Source organism: Apium graveolens, chromosome 8 (genome assembly GCF_009905375.1).
Source record: "Apium graveolens cultivar Ventura chromosome 8, ASM990537v1, whole genome shotgun sequence".
Lineage (NCBI taxonomy): Eukaryota > Viridiplantae > Streptophyta > Magnoliopsida > Apiales > Apiaceae > Apium > Apium graveolens.
Window position 1 is genome coordinate 141,978,131 of NC_133654.1, and position 14,555 is coordinate 141,992,685.

The following is a 14,555-nucleotide window of genomic DNA, read 5'->3' on the forward strand; positions in this document are numbered from 1 at the left end:
TTTAGCGAATTCCTCGTGAGATATGGATTCCGTGGATTCCGTTTGACGTGAAACATCGGCAGACGTGTGGTTGTGAATATGTCAATTCTGCCGACGGTTCATACTCGTACTCGGCATCGTCCTCGTCATAAAATTCATCGTCTCGACCATCATTTTGAACTTGGGCTTGTTGGAGCTCTCGACGAAGACGGTGAATCTCGCGCTTTCGCTCAAGCTTGGCCTGCAATCTTTGAGCTTCATGCTCTAGAAACTCGAGCTTTTCATCTGAATCAAGTGAGTCTTCTGGATTTTCTTGGTTTTGGGCTTTTAGCCTTTCTTTCTTTTCCAAATGCAACCGCATGTCGCTTGAGAGAACTTTCTTTCCTTTAGATGTTTGAACTCTAAAACGCTGATCCGATACAATCTTTCTTTTTCTGTCCCTTTGGAGTGAGTCCTTCAAGCCCAGAAATTGGTCTTCTGGAGGAGCCTCAGATGGAGGGAACAGACACTTCGGCTTCAATGCCGGTTGTTTAGGGAGCTCGCGATCGCCGTGGGTCGAGGGGTCGGCGGCAACTTCTGCCGTCAACTCCTTTACCTGCGTAGGTCCGGCGGTTCCCGGATCAAGCTCTTCTACAATCATCTTCTGGTTGGATCTTGTTAAAGCAAAGCTCCTTCTAGCGCCAAATGATGTTCCAATAATATTATTACTATTAGATTATAATTTTAGGAGATGATCTTCTTTGCTTAATTTGCCAACCCCTTCAAATAGGATTGTTGTCTTTTATTTATACTAAGTCCCAAATGGGCTCAATCCTTACAATGTGGGCCTTCTTGGGCTTTACATAATGTATTGTAATTGTTCTAACTATAATTTCTTTGGGCCGTCTTGTCCTGGTCCAACAGAAACCATTAGGAGAGTGAAGGTAAAATTCAACTGGTCAAAATTTATGTTAAGCAGGGTGTTATATTTCTATGATTACAGTATGTAATGCTACCATAAACACAAATAAAGAAATAAACTGTACTTGCATATTAAAAACAACAAAAACAAATGGAAACTCAACTCCTTATGGAGACATTAAAAGAGAATCGAAAAACTATTATTAGTACTTGGATTATATCAAAATTAATTGGTCAATTTTATTTACTTTTAAATTGTGTATACAAAATCATTATTAGGATATTGTTGGAAATAAAAATGGAAATTTAGTTAACTTATTTATTAAAATGTGTCTTTTTTACTAATACTAGTAATACTAGTTGGTAGCTCATGGGAAATAGGGGGACCAAGATCAAAAATTCAAATTATATTTATAGATAATTAACTCTCGTAACCCTTTTGAAATATAAATATAAAATATTAATATATCATATTAATAAGCCTATTTATGATTTAACTAAGAGCAATGTGATATATATAATTAAATGTAGTTGAGACTTGAGATTATCTCTAATGACAAATAATTTGACTTTAATATGTAAACTTTGACGAGTTTCTGTAACTACATGTAATCTCAAATCAACAAAAAAAATTATTCAACTAGTTGCAGATCTGGTTGATTTTGGTTGATTTCATAATTTTGCAAAAAAAAAATCAGAATATAGTAAAATCGCAAAAAAACTTAGAAAAATTAGTATTTTGGTAAATTATCAATATTAGCCTTATTATACTGAGATAATCTGAAGTAAATTTAATTATATCTATCATGTTACAGTTAGTTAGATCATGAACAATGTTATAATATTTACATTCACTTTATAGATATGACTTCACAATTGAAAGACAAGAGGCCAGACAAAATAAGATATCGTCAAATAAGAGATTCTGAAACGAAAAAGCGGGATGAGTAATGCATATATATATTTATAATTTTTTTTATACAACCTCAGCTAAGATCTAGAAGATCCCCATTCAGTTGAGTTTCTTTTTCTTTTTCTTCTAACAACATCGTTCTATTTTTGCATAGAACTCGAGATATTATCATCTTATTGAATAATTCTATAAAATAAAGAAAAAAAGTGAACTTAGATGTTAATACCCGTGCCGCATATTGTTTCCGACGTTTATCATTATACTCATCCCGCTGCTCTTTCGTTTCAGAATTTCTTATTTGACGATATCTTATTTTGTCTGGTCTCTTGTCTTTCAATTGTGAAGTCATATCTATAAAGTGAATGTAAATATTATAAATTTGTTCATGATCTAACTAACTGTAACATGATAGATATAATTAAATTTACTTATTATCTTAGTATAATAAGGCTAATATTGATAATTTACCAAAATATTAATTTTTCTAAGTTTTTTTGCGATTTTACTATATTCTGATTTTTTTTTGCAAAAATACGAAGTCAACCAAAATCAACCAGATATGCAACTAGTTGAATAATTTTTTTTGTTGATTTGAGATTACATGTAGTTGCAGAAACTCGTCAAAGTTTACATCAAGTTGATTTCAGTTGTCAAAAAACCGTATTTTTGTAAAATTTTTTTGAGAAATAGTATTTTTTACAAATTAAAAAGTATTTTCGTAAATTCTTTTAAAAATGACAGTATTTTTGTAAAAATATTTTTAGCCTTGGTTATTTTTAAAAAAACCCATATTTAATTCGGTTTTTACGCTTGTAATTGATGATAAATATATTTTAATCTTCAATTGTTTTTTCAAGGGGATACCATAACATCTCTGTTGACGGAGGAATCTGGTAACAACAAAGATTGAGGTTTCTCGCCGGAACTAAGATCTGTGACGGCGCTTCTTTGCCGGAAACATAAGCGGTGTATGGTTGATTGTGGTTGTTTTAGGCTGAGATTGATCAGAGTAAGTGGTGGCTCTCTTATCAGCTCTCAACTTCTTACCCTCTCAATGTGCCTACGTACCCTTTATATAGGGATGAAGCCTGGCGTAGTTCTCGTAGAACAAGAAGTCTAATGAGTTTAGACTTCTTACTCCTAAACCCAGTAGAAGCCCATCCGATATCCTTCTTCCACTAGCTTTAGGAATGTCCAACTATGAGGCCCAATCGCGAAGGCCCAAGGCTCGTCCGTAATCGTAGGACTTCATGGATAGTGCATCTCCCTGCGCAAGGATAACACTCCGCTACAGCTATCTCCCTTGATTTACGAACGCAGGTATAGCCACGGTTCATCCCAAATGCCAGACACGTCCCTGTCCCCCGAATGAGGATAACCCACCAGATAGCAGGACAGGTGATCCCAAGCTCTTGGGTCCAAAGTGCAGGATGACTCCAAAGTTCTCCAACGAGGACACCCGTTGAATACAAGAACAGAGCTCCCAAAGCACACACCAAAATAAACCCCACATCCCCAACGAGGACACCCGTTGAATACAGGAGGAGGCCTTCAATCATCTGGCATACCCCTGGAGGCCTTCAAGCTTTTCACGGACATCCCCCTCCTTGACCGTCTCAAGGAGGGAATTCTTCAAAGAGTACCTGCAACAAATACATTAGTAAAAATAACCTCCATTGCTCCTCTCCATGCAAGCTTTGTCCTGAATTCAACATCAAAAGTATGTAGATCAAACACAGGACGCGTCCTAACCCTTTGGGCGCGTCCTCACCTCCATAAATCCAAACCTGTTTCCTCATCAATCGTTCCTTATAACATTCAAAATCACAGGACACGTCCTAGAATTTAGGGCCCGTCCTTAACCTTATTAGACTTGCACCGTCTCCTCTAAACCATCATGCACAACATTTCACCTCCTATGACGCGTCCTTGCTAAAATAGGCGCGTCCTAGAGCGTCCATCACCATAAGATTTTATCTGCCAAGCACTTTCATAAACATTGACGCGTCAATAAAGCCTGGGCGCGTCCTTCCGTGACCATGCACTCTTCTCGCCTCGTAACAATCTCTTCTCAATTAGGCGCATCCTGAACGCTTGGACGCGTCCTCACTTTCACAACGCAATACTGAGTTTGACTGTAATTAGCCCGCATTTGACCCGAGTCAATCCAATGCCAAATTTTGGGTATAACAACTACCCCCCAAATTCCATTTGCAGTTAAAAACAAAATTGGAATATCTTTCCAAGCGAAATTTGGCTCAAAAAAGGTGGACGCGTCGTGACAGGAAGATGCGTCTTACTTTCACCTTCTGCATGTGGTGTATAGGTGTTGTCCTTAGGGTCGTCCTTCTTCTATAAATACCCTAGGTTCACCATAATTGCACCTTATTCTATCTTCTTTTCTCCGGAAACCACCATTACCTCCGCTCTCAAGCTTTTGAGCTCGAAACCCCGACAATTTAGCCGGTCATTTCCTGATTTCTTTAGTTCAATCCACTCCTCAACTCAAAAGGTACACAAATCTTCTTTTACTTTCTTATTTAATTGAGTAAATCGAGTTTAATGAGCAAAAAACCCGTTCATATGCTTCAAGTTTCCATGCACCGTTCTTAATCCTCCTTGTATGTATATGTGCGTATATACGTAATTGTCTCATACTTTGCTTATTCAATCTTGTAGTCGCATGTTTCTAGTTTATTTTTCTGTAGAGAATTTTCCCAAAAATCGACTGTAATCGATTAAGATTTTATTAAGATGCAACCATAACTGACGCGTCCTCCCATCAGGGCGCGTCTTACATCTTATTATCTAAGACACGTTTAAACTGCTCCGAGCAAGTAGTGTAACACAAGGCCAGTGGCATACTAGGATGCGTCTTTATACTACACCCTTTGTGGTAGACTTCTAGGACGCGTCCTTCCATATTTTCAGTTTTTCCTTTCTCCTCTTTTCTCTTCCTTTTTTTTAACATATGGACGCGTCCTCAAATATTTATTCATTCTCTTGCAGCTGGAGGACGCGTCTTCCTTCTCACCATTTCATCCATTCAAAGCCCTCAACAAACGCCTTGGAATCTACTCCCCACATCTGATCACTTTTAAACCCGACTTTCCCGAAATCCACAGGACGAACTCCTTCCTTAGAGCAGAAAGACGCGTCTTTGGTTCCCTTAAATCAAAAAACTCAATAATGTCTGATTCCAGCTCCGATTCCATGGACCATGTTCCCATAATTTCAAGAATGGAAAAGAAGGGAGTCAAAAGGCAAAGAACTCCAATTCTCCCTACAAGGGCCGCCATCGAAGATTGGACGGACGACGAAATTATCCCTACTACAAGCCAAAAACCTCAAGGAATGGCTATTTCTGATATGGACGCGTCAAACACACAGGACGCGTCATCTTCTCAGGGCGCGGCTCCTTCTGGGGACGCGTCCCCACACAGTGTAAGTGAGTTCGAAAGAAGGATTCCTAACCCTGAGACGTATCCCGTATCTCCTCAAAAGTCTGATCCTCCCCTAGAGCATTAGGAACCTTCAGATGTACAAATAGATTATGACTGGGCGAGGCTCGGTACCCTTACTGAAGCAGAGAAAAATGCCAGAAGGAAAAAAGAGGGTAAGCTGGCATGCGTAGCTCTTGATTCTACTGCGTCTGACCTGGAAATCCAGTGGCACATGAAATACTACGACATGGAAGGCATCTGGGCGCGCCCTCTTCGAGCAATGAGGCCACATATTTTTAACATTGGGAATCAAAGGATCCCCCGAATGGTGCTTACTCCAAAATTGATTTCTCTAGGCGTGGGCGCGCCCTTGCACCCATACATTAAGAAGATCCTGAAGTGGTATGACGTCGCTCCGATCCAGTTGTCTCCAAACTCATACAAACTAGCTTGGGCTTTGTACATGATGTATCACAACCTCAGGCTGGGCGCACCCTCTATGAAGGAATTCAGCTTCTTTTTCAACATAAGAAAATCAATTCCTGATTATCACTTCTTCGTTGTCAACAAGTGGCTGAAGAACAAGGGATTTAATGAGGGCAAGATCAGCCATGAAAGGGATTGGAAAGAACCCTTCTTTTATATCTATGACGTCAAGAGATCCCGAGTTCGTTTCAACCTAGAACCAAGTAAGTGACTCAAAAAACATGTTTTCATACACTGGACGCGCCCTCTTGATATGGCGCGTCCTCCCTTTTTCTTTAACAAATTCGTACCATCCTTTATCTCTAGACAAAAGAGTCTAGAAGGAACTATCAGGGAAAAGGAAAAAGAGGGCAGACAAGGTTCTCCAGTATGCAGAGAAGCATTTTAACCTCAAAGACATGATTACAGAAGACAACCTCAAGCTAGTGGGCACGTTATCACCCCGGGTTGGCTCTATCTGCAAATTCCGTGAATTTCATAACGGCAAACCTGTTCTCACAACTTCAGAAAAAACCAGGGGCCTCAGTGCCGCAGAGGTGGTCAAGATTGACATTAGTAAGCAATTCAACTTAGAACAAGGTAAGTTTAAGTGAGGGAGGACGCGTCATAAATTTTGGACGCGTCCACTGCTATAAAAATTAGCTCCCCATTCAAAAAATGTTAACTTACATAAGAATCAAAGGTGTTTCATGCACATACATCTGCTAAGGGCGCGTTTTTTCACAGGACGCGTCCTTCTTGTTCTATATTCCTACGGCTTGTGTTTTTCCATAACCTGTCATAACCAATATGTCTCTAGGAAGGGCGCGCCATATGTGTAGGGCGCGTCATTCTTTGCTTGATACATATATGCATTACTCATGTCTTTCATTTTCCTTGTTATATCATTATTCATTTATTCATTTTGGTTATCATCTTTTCATGTACCTTCTTACTTTAATCTGCCATGCATGTAGAATTTTATATCACAACATGGGCGCGTCTTGCTCCCTGGACGCGTCTTAATGCATTTAACTAATATATTTTCTTGTTTATATCACAGATATGGCCTCACTCCCCAAAGGATTCGTAATTGGGGCTTCCAAAAAACTAAGGGCAAGGAAACAGGCTCCTACAAAGGTTGATTCAAAAGCAAAAACCCCACCTCTTATTGCAACTCCTTCTCCTCCTCCCAAGATAATCGACACCACTGTGCTAGACATTCCTGAAAGCGTGGAGGACGCGGCCTCAAAGCGTCAAAAGACTGTCCCTGATGACTAGTCTTTCGTTCTCAGATACCTGGGCGCGTCCTCTGTTGGGGATTTCACAGAGGATGAAGTCAGAGGTTGGACTTTTAGAACAGAGCAGCAAACAGAGGAGACCATGGTGAGGGCTGCAGCTGAGCTTCACCTGCATGCCAGGCAGAGTGCTAACATGGCCGCTAGGCTCTGGGCGCGTCTTGCTGTTACAGATACTGCGAAGAGCCAGGCCGAAGACAAAGTTAAATCTCTGGAAAAATACATTACCCTGCTTGCCCAAGAAAAAGATGCTGAGATCAAACGTCTGGAGGGGGAGAGGACGCGTCTAGAAACATAAAAAGCTATTTTGGTAGGCAATGTCTCCTCAATAGAGAAACAAATGGACAGCTTCATCGCCCTGAATTCCACCATGCAGCTGGAGCTTGACACCCTGAATGATGATAGGCTAAATGGATGGACAGAGGAGAAAAAGCTAGTTTACCAGCACGGCTTCCAAGCTGGGTTTGAAGAATGGTGCTTTGGGTTCATTGCCAACGACCCAGAGTATACATTCTCAAAGTTTGATGCAGATACCCAGATATGGGTAAATGATTTCAGGGTCAGGGCCGCGGACTCTATCAAGAACAAGAGGATTTTTCTAGGTTTAGAGGAAGAGGACGCGTCCCCTGATCCTGCTCCACTTCAGACTCAGCCTCCCCCTGCAGAAGACCAAGACAAGCCACAGGACGCGCCTCCTGCCTAGGACGCGTCCTATGTTTTACATGTACTTTACTTGAACTATTTTAAGGGTGCGGGCCCCTTGAAGCCTAGAAAATTGTAGTGTTTATTTTTGAACTTCATTCGTTTGTACTTCTTTATGAAGCCTCTTTGCCTTACCCATGCATATTTTTACTTCAGTATTCTATTTTGCCATTCATATGGACGCGTCTTATGTTTAGGACGCGTCAATTTTTACCATTACAAGTCAAGCAAATATCCGTTATGGGCGCGTCCTCTCAGTTGAACGCGTCTTTTAAAAAATATACAAGCATGGTCCCATGTTATACCTGCGTATTTAATCAAGACACAAAGCACAAGTGGGCGCGTCTTATTGTTTTGACGCGCCTCACCTTGGATCCAAAAATACATCATCCTTCAGGCAGGACACGTCCGTAGCAAGGACTTTTTCTTTTTCAATTATGTTTTGTCAAAATAATAGTAACATTCAGTTTAAAGGGGCATCAACCAAGATAACTTGAGCGCGTCCTTGAAAATAGTACACTTCCTAGTTCCATTTTTCTTGAGTTTCATTGTTCCTTTTGACAACCATTACTTCAGTTATCATTTGTATAAAGCTCTCACTTAGGGCGCGCCCTATGTTTAGGAAGCGTCATGCAACTAAGCAAACCAAGCAAATATCTTTTTGGAAAATTTCAAAATTTTATTTATAATGCGCTCTTGTGTCAAAAGTGCACCAGTCCCACGGCTACTATGCTCTGTGGGGAAATTATTTCTAAAAAATGACCCTTCAACTAGTCCCAAGGTAAGTAGTACATGCACTACCCCCTAGGCTAGGAGGAATTTATTTAATTCTAGCCTATAATCTGGGCATAACCCAAAATGATAAAAGAAATATGCAAGGGGCCAAAGTCACGCCTTACTGGTAATACTTTCGAAGATGTTCCGCATTCCAAGCTCGCGGAACTAGCTTCCCGTCCATATCTTCAAGGTGATAAGTCCCCTTCCACAGGATGGACTTTATTTTGTACGGTCCTTCCCAATTAGCTCCAAACACTCCATGTTGGGGGTTCTTTGTATTGGGCATCACTTTTCTAAGTACCAAATCTCCCACCTTCAGCAATTGTCCTTTTACCTTCTTGTTATAATACCTTGCGGCGCGCTGCTGATATACCGCTATCCTTAGCTGAGAATTTTTCCTCGTCTCCTCTAAGAGATCTAAATGAAGCCTTTGATTAACCTCAACATCTTCTTTCCCGTAACAATCTCTGTGAAGTGATCCCGATCCAACTTCCATGGGGACCATAGCTTCGTAGCCGTAAGTTAGCATAAACGGCGTTTCTCCCGTAGTAGATCGTGGCGTAGTGTTGTATGACCACATCACCTTCGGGAGTTCTTCAGGCCAATTCCCTTTACATTCCTCCAGCTTGGTTTTGAGGGTATGCTTTATTATTTTGTTAACAGCTTCTGTTTGTCCATTGCTTTGAGGATAATAGACTGCCGCAAACTCCTTCTTGATTTTTAACTCCTCACATAGCTGTCGCAACGCCTTGCTATCAAACTGCTTTCCATTGTCGGAGACAAGCTTGTAAGGGATTCCAAACCTACATACAATTGAGTTGAAAACAAAATCTCTGATTTTCTTTGCGGTGATAGTAGCCAGTGGCATAGCTTCCGCCCATTTAGTAAAGTAATCGACCGCAACCACTGCATATTTGACGTCTCCTTTAGCTTTCGGCAATTCCCCGCTAAGATCAATTCCCCACATGGCGAACGACCACGGGCTTGCCATAGGCGTCAAGAGTTTCGCCGGCATAGACGAGTAGTTTGCAAAGCGCTGGCAGCGATCACATGCCCTGACGAAATTTGTTGCATCTTCTCTCATTGTGGGCCAATAATACCCTTGGCGCAAAACTTTCATTGCCAACGAACTACCCCCGGAGTGATTGCCACAGATTCCTTCATGCACCTCTCTTAGGATGTAACTTCCTTCTTTTTCTTCAACATACCTAAGCAGAGGTTGGTTGAACCCTCTCTTGTACAGGACTTCGTCGTATATCACGTATCTTGCAGCCTGATAGCGGAGTCGGCGAGCCATAAATTTATCCTTGGGGAGTGTTCCCTCGCGAATGTAAGCTAGAATGGGCGTCATCCATGTTTCCTTGGGAGCCTCATCCACTTGCATAGTTTCTACCTCTGGGATACTAGGAATCTCCTGGATTTTAAGGGGGATAGATCCTAACAACACAGCCTCTTGTTGCGACCCCATTTTTGTCAGAGCATCCACATTACTGTTCTTCTCCCGCGGAACACATTCCAATCTAACTTCTTTGAACATTCCAATCAGGCGCTGTGTACATCTTAAGTATAATTCTGTTCGTGGGCCTCGCGCTTGAAATCCCCCGTTCACCTGATTCACTACCAACTCTGAGTCACTCCTTACAATTAAGTTCCGCACCCCCATTTCCAAAGCGATTTTCAGGCCATTAATCAGCGCCTTATACTCCGCATCATTATTGGTTGCATAAAACTTGAAATGAATGTCGCTCATCAGATGGTGGCCTTCCGGAGATACAAGTACTATACCCGCACCCGCTCCTCCATGGTTAACCGCCCCATCCACATGCAAGATCCACCAAGGATGCAGAAACTCTTCCAAAGACTCCTCAGAATGAGGCGGATGCAGCATTACCAAAGCTTTATCATCAATTTCAGAATCAAATTCCAACAAAAAATCGGCTAAGGCTTGCCCTTTTATCGCTGTTCGAGGTACATATTCCAAATCAAACTGTCCCAACTCCACAGCCCATTTCAGCATTCTTCCTGATGACACTGGTTTGTGCAGAACCTGTCGCAGCGGGTACGCTGTACGAACTTCAATTCTATGGGCTTGAAAATACGGTCGTAATTTTCTTGACGCAAGAATTAGGGCATAAACCAGTTTCTCCATGCTTGTGTAGCGAGTTTTAGCATCGTGTAACCGCTTGCTCACATAGTACACTGGTGATTGCTGCCCATCTTCTTCTCTTACCAGAACTGCACTGATCGAATATTCAGAAACTGCGAGGTACAGTATTAGAGACTCCCCATCCAACGGCTTTGACAACATGGGAGGGTTTCCCAGTTGCTCCTTGATTCTTTTGAAAGCATCTTCACATTCTGGCGTCCATACAAAGTCTTTCCCAGCTAATTTGATCGCCTTGAAAAATTCCTTGCATCTATCGGACGACTTGGAAACAAATCGATTTAGCGCGGCGATTCTCCCAGTCAAACTTTGCACTTGTTTCGCATTGGTGGGTGACTTCATATCCATCAATGCCTTGATCTTTGTGGGGTTGGCCTTAATTTCCCTGTGGTTGACAATGAACCCAAGAAACTTGCCCGACTCCACGCCGAACACACATTTTTACGGGTTTAATTTCATACGAAACCTCCTCAAAATGTCAAACATTTCCATCAAGTGCTTGATGTGGTCACCCGCAACCTTGGACTTTACCAGCATATCATCCACATACACTTCCATAGTTCTTCCGATTTGATCCTTGAACATCATGTTTACCAACCGCTGGTAGGTCGCGCCAGCATTAATCAATCCAAATGGCATTCCTATGTAACAGTATAACCCCCTGTCAGTAATGAAGGATGTATGTTCTTGATCGGGGCCATACATCGGAATTTGATTGTAACCGGAGTATGCATCCATAAAACTCAACAACGCGTGCCCCACCGTGGTGTCAACCAACTGATCGATTCTTGGCAACGGGAAGCTGTCCTTTGGACAGGCCTTATTGAGATCTGTGAAATCCACACATGTTCTCCACTTCCCGTTCGGTTTCTTCACCAGTACCGGATTTGCAAGCCATTCGGGGTAGAAAGACTCTTTGATCAGCCCCACCTCCAACAACCGATCCACTTCCTCTTTTAACGCTATTGCCCTTTCTCCACTTACCGGACGGCATTTCTGACGTATGCCTTTGCAATTCGGGAGGATATTCAAACGGTGACACATTACCTCCGGGTCGATTCCTATCATATCTGAATGACTCCATGCGAAAATGTCAAGATTTGCAATTAGAAAGCGGGCAAGACTTCCTCTCATCTCATCATCCAACTGGGATCCCACTTTCAAAACCCTGCTCGGATCATTTTTATCAACTGGAATAGATATTGTGTCTTCGGCCGGTCCCGTCTTTTCGGTGGGCATAAGGATCCTGGGATCCAAATCGAAATCAAAGTCTCGGGGGTCTTCGACTTCCACTTTCGCATCTGAGGGCGCGTCCTCGTTTGGAGAAGCATCAACCTCAATTTCATCCAAGGGCGTGATAAGTGGCATTTTATACCACTTAGAACGTCTTAAAATGGCTTAAATTGGTGTCTTGAAATCAAGTATTTTGTGTATTTGATGCGTTTTTCTAGTGTTTATGCATTTCAGGGTATTAGTTGCATTTCGAGGGAGGAATCATCAAGAATAAGCCTTGGCATGTGTTCACCATTGCGAGAGGAAAGGAATGGGCAGATTACGGCGAAGAAACGGAGAAAACCTGGATTTTTTCCAGTAGAGGCCTGCGCGCCCGCGCAGCAATGCTGAGCGGCCGCGCAGCAACCTGCGCGCCCGCGCAGCTATGCTGAGCGGCCGCGCAGGGTCGGGGAAAAAGATAAATTATTTTAGACTTCTACTTCTGTTTGGCTTCCAACTTCTATGTAATCTGAGTTTTATGGGACTATTATACAGGTAGATTTGAGACGTTTTCACAGAGAGTATTAAGAGGATTAAGAAGAAGAAGATTGTGTTTTACGCAAGAAGCGAAGGAGATAAGGAAGAAGACCGATTTAGCACACCGCAACGAAGAGGGAGCATATATTCTTGTGATTCTTGTTTCGTTGTAACGTTGGATGCTAGTTTTCTTGCTTTGACTTATTTACTCTTGTGACGTACTCTGTTTTAATATAATTAGTTTAGTTATTATTTTCTTGTGTTTGTTTATCATGATTTCATATGAACCCATGATGGCGATAAGTTCTATTATGGGCTAATCGTGATCATGGGGTTGCAACGGATTTATTATGGAATTCTTTAGTTAATTGTTTAATACTTTAGTGTGTGATGATTGCATGATATCTAGTATTGGTTGTGCGTATTCGTCTTATGTGCGTCGCGAACATATAAGATAGGGTGTTAATCTCTTGTGAAGCGACAGTGGATCTTGAGATTTAGAACTTGACATGCTAGCATAGGTTCATGTACGTTGAGCATGATTAGTGGGTAACTCTAACAGTTTTATTTGCCCTATGTAATCAAAAAGGAATAACTTATGCTTAAATCGTTGTGTTGTCCATTTCTGTAGACATATAGGAACTCAGCATAATTGATGACTATTCAACTTCTATCTTAATTGTGGATGCTTGGTAGAATGGTATTAGTACAATGAAAGTTGGCTTTTATCAGTTTCGTGTTATTCGATTAATATCATCACTGTCACATGCTAAAGGTAATAACAATGGCTATAGAAGGAAGTAATAATGAAGTTGTGATCTCATGAGTGTTTTATTATTGATAAATTGAAGTGTTAGTTAAGTGGTTAATTAAGTAGTTAATTATAGTTAATATTTAATCGACAATTTTAAGTGTTATTATCTTAACATTGAGAAGTAATCATACATTGGTGAGTGAGTTTAATTAGACAATAATTTAGTCTGAGTCTCTGAGGGAACGAACTAGAAAGTATTCTATATTACTTGCGAACGCGTATACTTGCGTGAATATTAGCGCGTGTTTTCGCCCTAACAAGTTTGTGGTGCAGAATTCTGTTTCTTTTGGAGGAGTGGCAACTGAAGACCCCAACATGCACATAATGAATTTTGTCGAGATCTGCAGCACTTTTAAGTACAATGGCGTGACTGATGAGGCTATCAAGTTGAGGCTTTTCCCATTCTCACTAAGGGACAAGGCTAAAGACTGGTTACATTCTGAACCAGCTGGGTCCATCACTACGTGGCAAGATTTTGCGCAAAAGTTTCTGGTGAAGTTTTATCCGATGGCAAAGACTGCTGCTATGAGGAGTGCTCTTACTCAGTTTGCGCAGCAACCTACAAAATCTATGTGCGAGGCTTGGGAACGCTACAAGGAAATGTTGAGAAAATGTCCACATCATGGAATACCGGATTGGATGGTGATCACTGGTTTCTATAATGGTTTGGGGGCCCAATCTCGGCCCATGCTCGATGCAGCAGCGGGAGGCGCCTTATGGGCTAAAAGCTATACTGAGGTGTATAATCTTATCGAGACGATGACTGCAAATGAGCATCAAAACCCAACTCAGAGGATGACGTCAGGCAAGGTAGCAGGTATTCTGGAAGTTGATGCAGCCACCGCTATTGCAGCCCAGCTCCAAGCGCTATCAATGAAGGTTGATTCTCTGGCTACGTATGGAGTTAATCAAATAGCTATGGTTTGTGAGCTTTGTGCAGGTTCTCATGCTACGGATCAGTGTTCTCTTGTAAACGAATCTGTTCAGTATGTGAATAATTATCAGCGACAACAGCAGCCTGTGCTAGCGACCTATCATCCTAACAACAGAAATCATCCAAATTTCAGCTGGGGGAATAATCAGAATGCTATTCAGCCACCATATCAGCAAGGAGTGAGTAAACAGTTTAACCCACCTGGATTCCAGCAACCACAGCAGTATGCTACAAGGCAATCATATCCTCAACAGGGAAGTGCAGCTGTACCTACTAGTGCTGATTTTGAGGAACTTAAGCTGTTGTGCAAGAGTCAGGCGGTTTCTATCAAGACCTTGGAAAATCAAATCGGTCAATTAGCCAATGCAGTGCTCAATCGTCAACCTGGCACTCTTCCCAGTGACACGGAAGTACCAG

At 41.6% G+C, this 14,555-nt stretch overlaps 1 non-coding gene across 1 annotated transcript; it reads right to left on the reverse strand.

Annotated features, from left to right (window-relative positions):
- Positions 1-13,726: 13,726 nt before the first annotated feature.
- LOC141681800 (small nucleolar RNA R71) lies at positions 13,727-13,833 on the reverse strand. Its single transcript, XR_012559224.1, has one exon. It is a non-coding gene; the product is annotated as a small nucleolar RNA R71 (small nucleolar RNA).
- Positions 13,834-14,555: the final 722 nt, after the last annotated feature.